Genomic DNA, 14,871 nt, shown 5'->3' on the forward strand with positions numbered 1-14,871 from the left:
AGATGGTAATACTTGTAACTGAATTCGAGAATCAACATCCCATATTTGTATATGTTGAAAAAAAAAAAACTCATATCAAGGTTGCCAATTATTTTTTCAAGATATTTCTTTTAGGTTTTCTGAATTTGTTAAAGTTTTTTAAAAGTACACATTTTTGGGTCTATTTTTACTGTAAAGCTAAGATTATAATTGAAAACTGTGCTGCGTTGTATAACAACATTGAAAAGATACTGTAAAGCTACTTTAAGTCTATTTTATAATAAAAAACTTTTTGATGATGACAAAATATTTTTATAAATATGGTAGATTTTTCGTGTCAAATTAAGGGCATAGGGGGTCAGACATTTACTTTTACTAAAAATAACATTGGATTTTATATGAAAGCTTTAAGTACAAACTACAAGCCAGTTTTTATAGAACTGAAAAATCTTAATTTATCATTGAGATATTGTAGTTTTTATAAATACTTTGCATTACAAACGTATAGACCGCATATTTTTTGGGGTCAATTTTCTCCAAAGTTTAAAAAATTACTAAAAATCTCCCTACTCCTTCATTATTTGAGCTAGAGACCTCAAACTTTCAGGAAACATTTCCTTTATAGTTTAAAAGACTTTGAATGTTGGAATTAAGAAAATATAAAAAACAAAAATTTTAGATTAAAAACAAAAAAATAGATGAATTTTTTTTAATAATTTTCTTTTCTAATTTAAAAAATTTCTGCATACAATCTTTATAAAATTTAACAATACACTTTCTGTGTGAATTCGAAGAAGATTGCAAAAATGAAGGAGATAGATTTTTAGTGAAATGGTCTCTTTCCACTTTTACTTCATATACTACATTATTTGTATTACAGTTTCAGGTATTTAGTTTAACTGTATTAAGCAAAGTTATTAATAATCATGGAACTTGCATTTCTTATTTTTCATGATAGTGCAACCACCCAGCTGTAAAACTTAAAATTTTAATTCAAAAAATATAACACTATATATTTATTTACAAAATACTTCTTCAAAATACAAAAAGCACATTAAAAATGTTCTGTAAAATAAAAATAACTTTTAAACTAACAGAAAAAGTTAAAACTAACCATAATACTCTATTTTTTCCAGGTGTTCCTTTTTCCTGCAGCTTTTAAACTATTGTTCAAAAAGAGGCAGTGACTTTGTTTTATATTTAATGCTAAAAAAATATAAAGATATAAATATAGAAATATAAAGATGCACAAATATTACTCACTAGGTAACTAGTTTGTTAATGATAGGTAGTAGATTATAAATTTACAAAAAGTGAAAAAATATTTGAAAACAACTTATACTATTTTTTAAGAAGGGAAAGTTGAGATACAAAATTAAGGTCTAGAAGCAAAGTGATTATTTCAGAAAAAATAAGACTGTAACTTAGAAAGCAAAAGTCAAATCTTTTGTTCTTTCAAAGTTTGTTTTAGGCAGATGTCAGCAAATTAGTACCTGCCAAATAAATAGTTAGAGGTTATTAAAGTGTTTTATTCACTTGTATTTCAAAACTTACTTTCAATTTTTAAAACAGTAAAGAGTAGCTTATTTGTGAGTGTAAAAAATGTTACTAACTTTTGAAAAAAAAGATTACTCAATAACACTTTAAGAATTCAATAAGTAAATTTATAACTAATGTTTATTTATTTAAGCTAAAATAAAGAAGAAAATTAAGTCAGATTTACTAAAAAAAAGGTTTGTAGGAAATCTTTTGCGATTGATATAATACTATTTCATTAATAGTATTGAAATCTTTGTAGAAAAATAAAAAAAGGTACTATTGATCATTTCTAAATATCAGTTTTTTTTGTTTTTTTTACCCTAATGTATTTTATTTGAGTAGTTTTAGAATTTTACTTAAAAAAAAAATATTAAACTTTATAACTAAGGTTCCTTAACATTTGAGGTAGATAATTTTAAGAAAACATTTAAAATTATGAAAATATATAAAGAAATAAAAGTTTGTTTCATGTACTTGTATATGCAGTTATAACATATCAAAAGTTACTTAAATATTTGGTGATTTATGAAAACTTACTAATACTTTTTATTTAGGTTTTATAAAAGATCTTATGTTGAGGTGACAAAAAATGGGTCCAATACTCTTTTGTAACAAAAAATAATATTAACTCTTGAATGAAGACTCAAATTATATATTATAAAATATTTTTCATTGAACACTTGAGTTGTACTTAAGCATAACTTTGAGGTTTAGTTCAGTAAAAAGTTTTTGTACAAACTTACAATGAAGAAGTTTTTTATCTCTAATTTTCAAATATTTTAATCACATTTTGTTTAGATCAAATAAATGTAATAAAATGTATTTCTTTTCTAATTTCACAAGAAAATGTTCCTTTCATTATAGCAAAAATTAAATAATAAAAACTACCAAACATTTAAAATATAAAAATTTTATAACCAACAAGTAAAAAGTATTCATATGGTTTTTTTAGTTAATTTATTCATTTTTTAAAAGCTTTTTATTGATAAGTCAATGTTAGACTGAGAATGTTTAAGAATGATTGCTTATAAACTTTGCGAGGAAAAATATTTTCAATGAATTAGTCTACTTAGTTATTTTAGTTTTAATAACAACGGAATGAACTCTTTGACTTTGTTCCCTTAAATGTTAAAAACTAATTTAAGCACAAATTAACTGTAAAAACTAACTTCTAGCCAAACTAAAAACCTTAAATTTAAACAGTTTTTTTTAATATCTTACCCCTTTTTGACCTTAACTATTGTGTAAAATAGTTTCTTATTACCTTAATTAATTGTTTTTTATAAAACTTGTTAAAAATTTAACTATATCTTTGTAATTTTTAATATGCTAATTAGTTTTGAAATAATTTTCTTAAATATAAAAGTTAAAATAAAAGTAAGTATTTAAAAAAAAATCATTATTACAGTGTAATTACTTCAATAAATGCTTAAAATTGTTTTTTCATTGGACAAAATTAGATGGCATAAATCTAAACATTGCTTTAACACAAGCAATTCTTTGTAAAATCATTTAAAATTTTTGGGATATGTTGTTGTACTTACAGTCAAGATTTCATTTGTTTTTTATTTCTCTTAATAATGTATAAGAATTTTACAGCTTTTTAAACTTTAACTTAAAAATAGTACACCTATTTGCTTTTAAAAAGTATAGGTCATTACTAAAAGCACTTTTATACATACATTTCTTCAAAATAAAAAGTTTATATTTTCAGACAGGTTGATAAATGAAAAGTTATGAAGCCATGGTTTTTTTTATTGTTCTAACTAATGTGTTAAAAATATAATGACTACCTGAACTTTACCTTAAGACAAACCTATACTTGTCCGGTTTTATTTAAAAAAAAAACTATGTAAAAAAAACCTTAACAAAATAGTTGAACTATACTTGTAATAAAACAGTAAAAAAAATTTAATGATAAATTTCTTCTTTTTGATATAATTATTGCTAACTTATTTAATAAGATTCACTGCTTATGTGCTCCTGGAGTAAATGTAGTGAAGTTGAAAATCCTAAACTTAAATTTTAACTTTAATAATGGTATTTCTTAAAAATATTCTTTTTAACTTTTATAAGTTTTTGGCAACATAATTTTGAAAAAATAAATATTTTAATACAAACCTATCTTATCTGATTATAAGTTTTTTATTGTATAAAATATTTATACAAGTCTATTGAAATTTGTAATGTTTCTGATGATTAAGCAGTTATATTTGTTAAAATGAGATTTTGTTATTAAAACAATAAAAACTATTTAAGAAACTCTTACACAGTTACTTTAGTCAGTTGAAAACAATTCTAAGGTAATTTAAGAAAAAGTATTCATATAATAAAGTTTAAAACATAAATTTTATAATCAAATTAAAAAAAAAAAAAGGTGTTATTCTTAACTCATGTTTTAGTAAATTTTACTGTTAAAACAATATACATCAATATAAGCTTTAAAAATCTAATTATTGAATAACTTACATGTTTTTTTTTACTTCAGCTGAACTCTTTTTCAATATAAAGTGTGCTTTTATAGGATTCTGTATATAAAAGTGTACTGTATTTCAATATTTGAAGTCATGTGCACTTTGAAGACAGTTTTTTAATTCCTTTGGTAAATCCCCTTATTCATTGATCTTAGTTTTGGCCTTGAGTCTAAGGTCGGATCCCATCTATGCTTGGTTGTAGTAAAGATTGGGAACTTTCAATAAAAATTAATATTTTAAAGTTTTTGATTTACTTTAAAATAAGATCAATAAAAAATTGTACACAAAAAAAAATATTTTTTGTAAAAGTAAACTGACAGTCATTGTTTTTTACATTAACTAATTTACATTTTCAAGAAAACTTTTTTAAAAACACAATAGTACATTTTAAAAAATCAAGCGTAAACACTTTCTAAGTTTATGTTATGACTAACACTACTGAATAGTATCAAAAATATTTGGTTTATTCAAAAAATAAGTTTTATTCAGATCTTATCTAACTGTTAGCTGCTAAGATTACCAAAACTGTTGTCCTCGTTTATCTTGTTTAAATATGTAAGTACAAAAAGATAATTATGATAAACGATAATCTTTATTTTTAAATTCATCATAAAATATTAAAACACTAAATAGTAATAAGATAATTGATCACAAAAACAGTATTTAAAAAAACACATCTTTGAGGCGACATCAAAATTTAAACCGACTAATATTTATCGGTTTTAACATGCTTAAAATAAAATGGTTCAATTAAAAGGTTTTAACAAGAGACGTATTTGTAATCAATCAGTATTTAAAATTCTTAAATCCGTTGCATGTGTCTTTTCCTTATAGTCGTCTAATACAAAAGTAATTGTTTTCTAAACTTAGGTCATATCAATCATCGTTGTAACTGAAAACTACTACAAATTCACAAATAATATTTCTGTTGACGACAGATATCTATTTACAGACAAAAATATTTACTTCGAAGGATTTTAGTCGATACAAGGATAACACGTACTTCGTCAAAAAATTTTAACGTACATATTGCTTTAAAAACAGCTAAATGACTAATACTGATGAATTTATGTTAATTTGAATTTAAATAAAACATACATAACGTGTTAAAGTTTTTAATATTAAGTAAACTGAAATGAATATCTATGCTAATGTGGAATTTAAAAGATTCAACCAAAAAACACAAAGCACTCTTTATTCATGATGTTAAAAATATATGTAATTAAATTTCAAAGCTTAATACGTCAGTATTAACTAATTAGACTTATTTACGTCATATAAATGTTTTTGAAAGAACTAAGTAGCTTTCACCAAGACATTTGTAACATTTTTACTATTAATAAAATGTTATACACTTTTTATTAATCTATTTTATTAAACAAGCTTATTGTTAAATTTTTGAATGAAAAATATTTCAAAAAATTTTAAAAGCAAATTTTTTAGAATAAAAAGCATAACTTAAATTAAAACTTATGGTAGACTATTTATTAACCAACCAAGATAAACAATAACTGAAGCATTATTGAAGTAAAACAAAATATAATTTAGTTACGATTTACAAAATTTTTTAATAACGTTTAAAATGAGTATAATATAATTAAGGGTTTTATCAAAATCTAAAATTGAAAATATTATAAAAAATATTTGCTAAAATAAAGAAAACTATTAGATAAAAAAATGTTTATTCTAGTCTTAATAGGTTAACACTAAACTAAAACTTCTTATACTATACAAGAAAAATGTATCTTTTTTTATTTTTTAGATCAAATATAAAACATTTACAAGTTTATTTTGTTTATGTTTTTGTACTATATTTAAGTTTATAAGAAGTATATAAAGTAGTTTTGTATTCTACTTTATATTTCACAACTATATAAACTGAATTTTAACTTAAATGGCTCAAAAAATGTTTTTTTAAGTCAGAGGCGTGTCTTGATAAGATTTCTGTTTCCAGTGCGACCCTGAATAAATAAAACTGTAATGAATGTAATAAAAAAGTAATAGAGTGTTGTTTGTTTAAAAACAGTTTACAAAATTTTATATATATTTGTTATCTTTTTAATAGCGAATAAATTTAGTTTCTCTTAAAAAAAAAAACTTTTAAAAAGACGTAGTTTTTAAAGTTTTGTGGTAGAAAAAAATATATATAAGCTCTGCAAAAACGTTATAATTACGAACGAAGCAAAGTTGAAAAAAGAAACCTTTCATTCAATTGAGAAAGTCAAAAGTGTTTAAAAAAAACTATTTTCAAATGATTTTACAACTCCAAGGGTTTATTTAAAAAAAAAATTTTTTTTACCAAATCACATATTGTTTTTTTATTTGTTAACTGAAAACCGTAGTTTTAGAGTTTTCTTTTTAATAAGTTGTAAAATGGTTGTTTACCCTCTTGTTAGTTTTATCTTAAAAATGAAATCAGTAATTGATCTAAAAATTATTTTTAGCAAAATTTTTTTACTGAAACTGCTTTACTTAGTAATTTTTTTACGTACAATTGAATATTTTCTATAGTTAAAAAAAGCTATACTAATTTTGATTAACACTTAGTTTTTAATTTATTATGTATTAAAGATTTTGTAATATATGTTAGTTACAAAGTGTAAAGCAAAATTTTAACATTCTCAACAATCACTAGACTTAAGTTTTATATAAAGCATTTCACTAAAACTAAAGAACTATACTACTTTTTAAGACTTTCATTGTGTTTTAATAAAATTTTCAAAATTTATTTTAAAGTCAAAAGTTTGTTCAAAACTTGAGAAATTTTAGAAAATTATGTAGTAACAGTTGTGTAGTTTTCTAAAGTATATCATTAAAAGTTATTACAAAAAATACTCTATTATTAACAAAAAAAAAGTTGTGCAATTTAACTGAAAAAAGTCTAGACTCCCCCTGGTTTAAGTATGTCTTGTTTAGACTTCTTTACCAGATAGTTAAAAATCTGAATCTGACTATTTTATAGACATTTTGGCTGTTTTAAGTTAAGATTTCTATTTAATAATCCTAATACTAATTAGTAAAAAATTACGGGTTTTACAAATAAAATAAAAGTTTCCTATTAGCTAAACTTTGAATTAAAAGTATAAATACTATTTTATAAAGACAAGAAAAATATACTAAAGCAAATACATTATAAATTTTACTAAACATTTAAAAAAGAATTATAACCTTATAAGTAAAGGAAAATTAAAACTTTTATCCAAACAATTTAAAACCTTTAAAATCGAAATATCTTTTAAACTTGTGTTGAAATAAAAAATCTATACTTACAATTATTTAAGTATTTTTTTAAACTGTTCTTTCCCTCACATAACAATGTTTACTCAAATTTTTCAAATAGTAAAAGGTGTGGTCATTCTTAGAACCCACAATGATATCAAGTCGCAGTCAATATAAACTGTCACTTTACGTCAGATGAGACAACCCGAATTTGTCCAGCGTCTCACAGAAAAAAAGCAGCAGAACACCCAGGAAGTGAAAATGACAAAAACGTCGTTTTTCAACAGAAAAGTTTCACAAAGCAGAAAAGCAAACAGACTAACCCGGTCAATATGTCTGTTATAAACTGTACAATGATGAAGATTCATTAAATGATATTTGAAAAAACGCTAAACGTGTCGATTCAGTCACTTAGAAAATGTGCTGAAACTAACTTTTAAACAAACCATCTTTAAACTTTGACAGACCAACAACTACATTATTCCATATTTTCAGCAACAATGAATAGATCTATATTTCACAAATAGAGTTTTTTCCTAATAATTTAATCCAAATAAAATGATTGGTAAGCGAATATAATGATTCATACGCCTTAAATCAAATTACACGGTAAATTTCTATTGAGAAGTTTTTAGGCAGATTAGTTGGGCCAGATGCATGATGTGACAATTTATATATTTTTTAGAAATTTATGTCAATGTACTTTATCATTTAATAACTATAGATTTAGTTAATTGTCGTAAATTAACTTATCAAAGAATGTTAGTGATTGATGAGTTGGTACATGTTTTAATCATAAGTTTATAATTAAAAATAACGTTGCATAGTCTAAAGTGTTTTAACATTAAATCAGAGGAAATATTCTAATAATGTATAAACAATTAAAAAAAGTTTTACTGTCTATTTGTAATTATAGAAATAATAGTATTATAAACAAAAAGTTATACTTATGATTAAAAGCAACTAAGAACATTATAAGTAGAAATATTTAAATTGTATTGTATGTAGGTTGTTTTTTGTATTTAAATAACAATTGCAACTTAAACTTACTGCTATACTTTGCGTTTAAAAAGTTTTATATAGAACTTAAAGCTTCCTAATTGTACTCAATTATTTGGAAACTGTTAAAATATATTAATGTTTAATTTGACGCAATTTTATATGATTATAAAAACAAGTTGTTAAAGATAGTAGGTCAATAGAGGTATTTTTCCACGTGCTATTATGTGAATGTTTAATTCATTATTTTTTATTTTATTTTTAGGTTAGAAAAAAATGTTCTGTTATTAAAGTATTTAATAAGAGTATACGGTATGAAAATAATGTATAAAAAATTCTTCAACATTAAAACATAACACTTTAAAACACCTTAAACATTTATTTCTTAGAAGTAAGCTTGGAAAATATACAATACCAAGATAAATATCTTATCATCAATAACTAATTCTAAGATACAATAACAACGGAATTAAAAATAAAAGCACAGTTTTCAATATAAAAAAGAAGTAGCAATAAATTTCTATCAATCATAAAATATTACATTTGAAAAGTTTAATTTTTTTTAATATATAAAAAATTTAAAAGTAAATTCAAAGCTTATATTTGATAAAAAACATACGAAGGTAGCATTTAATCCAGGTATTTTGGTTTCATCAAATCTTATATACTGATTATGCTAGCTTAGCCCTTTGTAGTTGTAAAAAACATTTTAAATTAAAAGTTTAATTTAAAAAAAGACAACAAATTCATTAAAAACATTTAGAAAATCTCAATCAACCAACAGTAAAGTTTTTTTTTGTAAGATAAATTTTGTTTTTGGTTGTCAAAAATAAAATTAGTTAAACCAAACCGACTTTTGTTTGCACTCTGGGGATTAATTTCTAATAGTATATTAAAGCTACTAAGAATAAAGGTATATTAATCCTAGTATTTAATGTTTATTTAAATTAGTTAAAAAATCTAAAATTAAATTGTTATTTATTAACTTTTACGATTAAGATTACTTTAGAGTAGGGGTGAGCAACGTTTTTCAATCAACGGGCCGGATCCGGAAAAATTTAGTCTTTTGCGTGCCAGAGCATTTCGAATTAGTGATTTACCGGATCCAGTATCCGGATTTAACCAATAATGACTTTTTAGTCCGAATCCGACTGAAAACTAATTTTAAGTCAAGATACGAATACGATCGGATTCTAATGTAAATAAAAGTTATGGATCCGGCCAGATCCTAATTTTGTGGATACAGTTAATCACTTTTTTAAATCCTTTAAATTTATAAAACTATCTCAAGTCTGACAACTTAAGATAAAGGTTGAGACATGTCAGATGTTTTAATAATGTCTATAAATAGAACGGAGATTGTAATTGACACAGGTGCGTATGTAAAATATCGTAATTAAAAAAAACAATTTGCCTGAAGAGTTTTAATTTTACAATAACATATTTCAACTAAGTTAGAACAACACAAAATATTAGGAAAAAATGTTGTATTTATTAGTACACATATATTTATTAAGTAATTTTTTAGCATGTTATTGAAATTAAATTCTTACAGTTTTGTTTTGTGAAATGTGATACATAGTTTTATAAGTATTTTGTAACTTTGACTCTGCGCCGGTCATTTTTATTTGCAGCCGGCTCCCATTAAAGTTTAAAAAACGGTCAGGGGCCGGTCAATTTCACTCTGCGGGCCGTACGTTGCCCAACCCTACTTTAGAGCAACAGCAATTGACCTGAAGAGTTTTCTGTATTAATGATTTTTATTTGATTAGCGAGTCCAGTAGTTATCTTTTACGTTAATAAACTTTAAAAACCTTAAAGTTTTTATTTTATTTTAAACAAAGCTTTAGTAGAAAGATAATAAAGCTTCAATTGCTTTCATTGAATGTTAAATGTAATAAGAAATAATGGAGATTTAAATAAAATAAAATGTGTATTGTTGATAAAAAAGGTGGTTCTAATAAAATTGACAGTTTCACGAAATATATTTTGACTTAATGAATTTATAATTACAAAAGTTAAGATATAGAAGCCAAAAATTTACAAAAACTTTTGCTAACATGCCTTTTTGTAAAAATATTTTCCACTTAACTAGATTAAATACTCGTTAACTTTTTAGATTATACGCAACAGTGAATAAACAAACTTAAATAAAAGAACCTGTAGATGCGAATACGAAATCATATAGTACAATAACTACATTAAAACACATATAAGCTTTTTATTTTATTTGTAAAAACCTTACAGTCAGTTAATAAAAACTTTAGTTACTAAATCACATTAAAAATAAAGCATCTACTAAATTATATTTCAAACAAATAAGTTGAAAAAACTGTTTTAAAGCTACTATCGAACTACATTTTAAATAGACGCTTTAATGTTTCAGAAATATGATATTATAATTAAACAATACGACACATGGGCAAACATATCGATCAATGTTTAAAAATATAGCAATAGTTGCATTATAAAAGCGTCAATTAAAGTTTAATTCTTAGCAGTTATTAAGCGATGATCTAATAACTATAATAAGTTTTAAATTCAAATCAACTACAAATACTGTTGGTTTTTATTTTTAAGTTTAATTATTAATTTATGCAGTTTAAAATACTTTAAAGATACGTTATTGAAATTTATTAACTAAAAATAACTTAAATTCTACGATTTGAACAAATACCTTTGTTACTACTTTTATTGAAACTACTATTACTGAAAACTAATAAATATTAGTAATTATATCAACAGTTTAGGAATTTATAAAAACCTTAAATTTAAAACAAACAAGTTTTTGTGTAAAGCAAGTTACAAGATATCTTCAAAGCGAAGTATAGATTAGCTTCCACAGTGGTAAACTTTAGTTAACCTATATAATAACTAAGCTCTATAAAGTGCAAATGCTTTTTAAAATGTCTATTATGTGTTGTTTTTATTTTAACTCGTTTCATAACTTGTTTTATGCTTTAAAGATAACTCGTTTCATAACTTGTTTTATTCTAGCTTCATATTTAATCTATTATTGAAAATAAATTTTTAAACAAGTTTCTATTTAGGATAAGTATTTCTTTATTCTTGAAGAAGTTAAAATAATCTATAAACAAGCAATTGTAAATTTTGATAAAACTGATAAAAACAAGATAAATATGTACTTAGATTGATAGTTCTACATGGTTATTACAATACAACCACCAATATCATGTAAAGTTATTTGGACTAAATAACTTAGAGTCAACTACTCACTTTAAATACTAAAAGTACCAAAAAGATGATGGATTACTTTTCTAAGTCTATTTCTTGTTTAAATTTTTAAATTAATAGTATAAAATGTTAAGTTAGAAATTTATAACTTGTAATAGAACATATAATTATAGTGATACTTATAAAACATAGTTGTCGTATTTATAAGGCAGTAAGTGTCGTGTTTAAACCTAAAAAAGTTTTATTCTTTAATCAATGTTTCATGTTATGTTTAATACTCTACACAGTCGTTTTATTAAAATTGTTTAATAAGATTTTTTTTAATTTAAACCCTTAATAATAAGAACTACCGTTAAAAACACAGTTTAAAGTTAAAAATCACTAATAGCTTCAAATAGATATGAAACTTTTATTTCGATTATTCTTTTTTAAATTTTTTAACATTCCAAAGTTTATTTTATACAAAAGTCGTTGTTTAACAGCAGTTTTCAAAAAAATTTTTAACTACTTTTTATCTTATTATATGTAAACTTTTCATCTTAAAGTACTTTTTTAAAACAATCTAAGTTGTGGAAAATACTATTAAATACAACAAATATTTTTTTCAAATGATACCATCAGTATCGTGTAATATGTATACTAATACTTATTTCTTTATAAAATTAACTTTTAGAAATGAACTTTTTTTAAAGAAAAATAGTTTTGATTAGACGTAAACAGAATTTGATAAATTAGATTTAAAAGTTTTTAGGAAATACAACTAAGATACATCTGTTATCACTTTATGAAAAAACACTTTGAATTAAGCTATTAAGACGTCAAAAGTTCAATATAAGTTTTATATCTAAAACCACAATTTAAAATTTTTGTAGTAAAATGAATAGTGTTTTTATAGTTTTTACACTTTATAAAGAGTTTTTTGAGGTTTAATTTTAGCTTTTTGTGTTGTATACAAATAGAAAACAAGTTTAAACTAGTTTAATTTGATAAAAAAAAATGTTACTAGCAAAAAGTTTCGTTAGTTTTCCAAATTTAAAACTTACCAGTACTAATTACAAGTCACCAGTACTAAAACAATCAAATTGTTATTAAAATAGTAAATATTGAAGTTAACCGATATAAAGTATTGTACTTTTTAATAGTCTTACAGAGCACTACAATTTATTTTTTTAAATAGTGTTTTTATATAAAAATTAAAAGTATTTAGATGCCCGTTGACTATATCAACTTAATTTTTCTAACTTATTTTGATTAAATAATACTTATTAAAGTATGCTCAATTTAAACAAGCTTTTCTTTTTATTTTAATAATTAGTGATAAATTATTATTTATATATAATTATACGCTAGAAAACTTTAAAATTATGTTGTTTAATTATAATGAATGAAAATCGAAGTGATTTCTAATAAAAGTGAAATTTAAAGTAATATTAACTTACTATAATTTTTTAAAGTTTGAACAAAGTAGGCTTAAAATTTTACACTTCAGAAATAAAAATAATGTTTTGTTTTATAATATATTTTCTTTGACTAAGTAAATTTTTTTTAACAGATTTAAACTGTTTTTTTTTTTGGCTCCGGTATGAATTTATTAGGTTAGTACTTAAATTTATACTAACGTAAATTAAATTTATATGTTTGTGTATAAGTTAATAAAAAATAGATGTAAAGAATGTATATATAAAGTTTTAAAGTTAGTTTCAAATCTATTTCTTCAATTTTATTAATAGAAAACTCTAAGGAGTGTAAAAAATAATTAACTAACTTATTCTTTTTTTTAACCTTCGGCGAGTTTGTAATCTTTCATAACAATTAATAAAAGTTTTAAAAATTTTAAATGAAAAGTTTTTTATATTTAAATTCTAAAAGATAGAAATACTTTTGCTGTAAACTTAATTAATTATAAAAAATTTATTTTAAATCAAAAAAGTTTTGCTTTAATTAGAATTTTCAAAGCGCTTTGTTAGAAAGCTCAAACAGTTAAACTCCTATTCAATAATAAACTACTTTCGCTTTGATAAATCGGCTTAACAGTCAATGGTCGTAAATTCTTGTGTCGACACTGTTTAAATTTAAGTTGCCGACATAAAAAGCTTCTGAAAATCAGCACTACTTTGAAAATGTTTTTACTTGATTTTTCATTTAACTGGCTCTCACTAAGTCACACTAAACAAAACACCAATGTTTTGAAAACAGCCAAAACTAGTTTTTATTTTTGACATTGCTGATTAAATTACTCAATTTAATTTATAATAAATGTTCGAATTTAATCGCTATTTAGTCAATATTACTTTATAGTTAAGAGGTTTTTAATCTATATACATTTAGCTCAGTTACCTTATTGAACTACTAGTTATTGAAAATTAAACTAGATTAACTAAGTTACTCTTTAGGAGTTTAAAACATAATAAGGTTTGTATTCCAATATAAGTTATTCGTAACATATGTTTCTCAACTTGTTTTCTTAATACTTCTCTCAAATTTCATGCATTAACTTGAATACAATTTTTTTTTTAAATATGTTTGTTTGTTTTTAAAAAAAAATTTTAAACGAAAAAGCATTTTGTTCTGCAAAACTGTGTTATTATAAGATAGAAGTTAAAGTCTTTTTATACATTTTTTACAACAAAAAAATAAATCACTATCATTGGTTTTTTTTTCATGTATTTTGACACTTTATTTATTCACATCTATAGTTTTAATAGTAATCTATATTTAATAAAAAAACTTCAAAAAACCAAAATCGTTTTTAGTCAAGCTTTACCACAAAAACCTTTGTAATGCCTGTGTATAGGCTAAACACTGTAAAAATTTAACATGACAGCTTAAACGGTATATTCTATCTTACTTATGTTTTTTTAATTTAAATGTTTTTATTTAAAAACTAGTGTTTTATAATTGAATATCTAAGAAGTTAGTTTTCTAATTTCTCGTTATAAATGTTTAAGTTTTTTTATGATAGTGGTCTATAATCTTTAGAAATATTGCAAATATAAAATCTGTTTATGTTTTTATTTAGTTATAATTTTTTTTAAGTATTCTTATAAATAAATAATTATAATTAAACCTCAACTGTTCTACAACTTTTGAAACAAACCGTTAAAAAAAATTAGACAAATCAAGAAAAAACGCTCAAAATATTTGGTCCTAGGACCTGGTGCACAAAGAACCTTTCGGTTATCAAGTCACATACCACGGATACCTTTCAATTTCTTGTCCATGACATATATAATTTTCAACTAAATAAATAAAAAAGTACAAAGTATTTTCATTATAATTAAACTTAAAATATACAAAACATTCAAACTACTGATAAAACATTAAAACAAAAGAAAAGTATTTAATTGTAAAAAGTGTATGCTTATAAGTCAATAATCTTTTGGTAGGCATCTAATTTATTTTTAAGATTTTAAACTTTGTTTTACAAAAGCAACTTAAACTTAGTACTAAATTCAAGTTTTTAAAA

The sequence above is a fragment of the Thalia democratica genome, chromosome 1 (assembly GCF_965202585.1).
Source record: "Thalia democratica chromosome 1, ktThaDemo2.hap1.1, whole genome shotgun sequence".
Classification (NCBI taxonomy): domain Eukaryota; kingdom Metazoa; phylum Chordata; class Thaliacea; order Salpida; family Salpidae; genus Thalia; species Thalia democratica.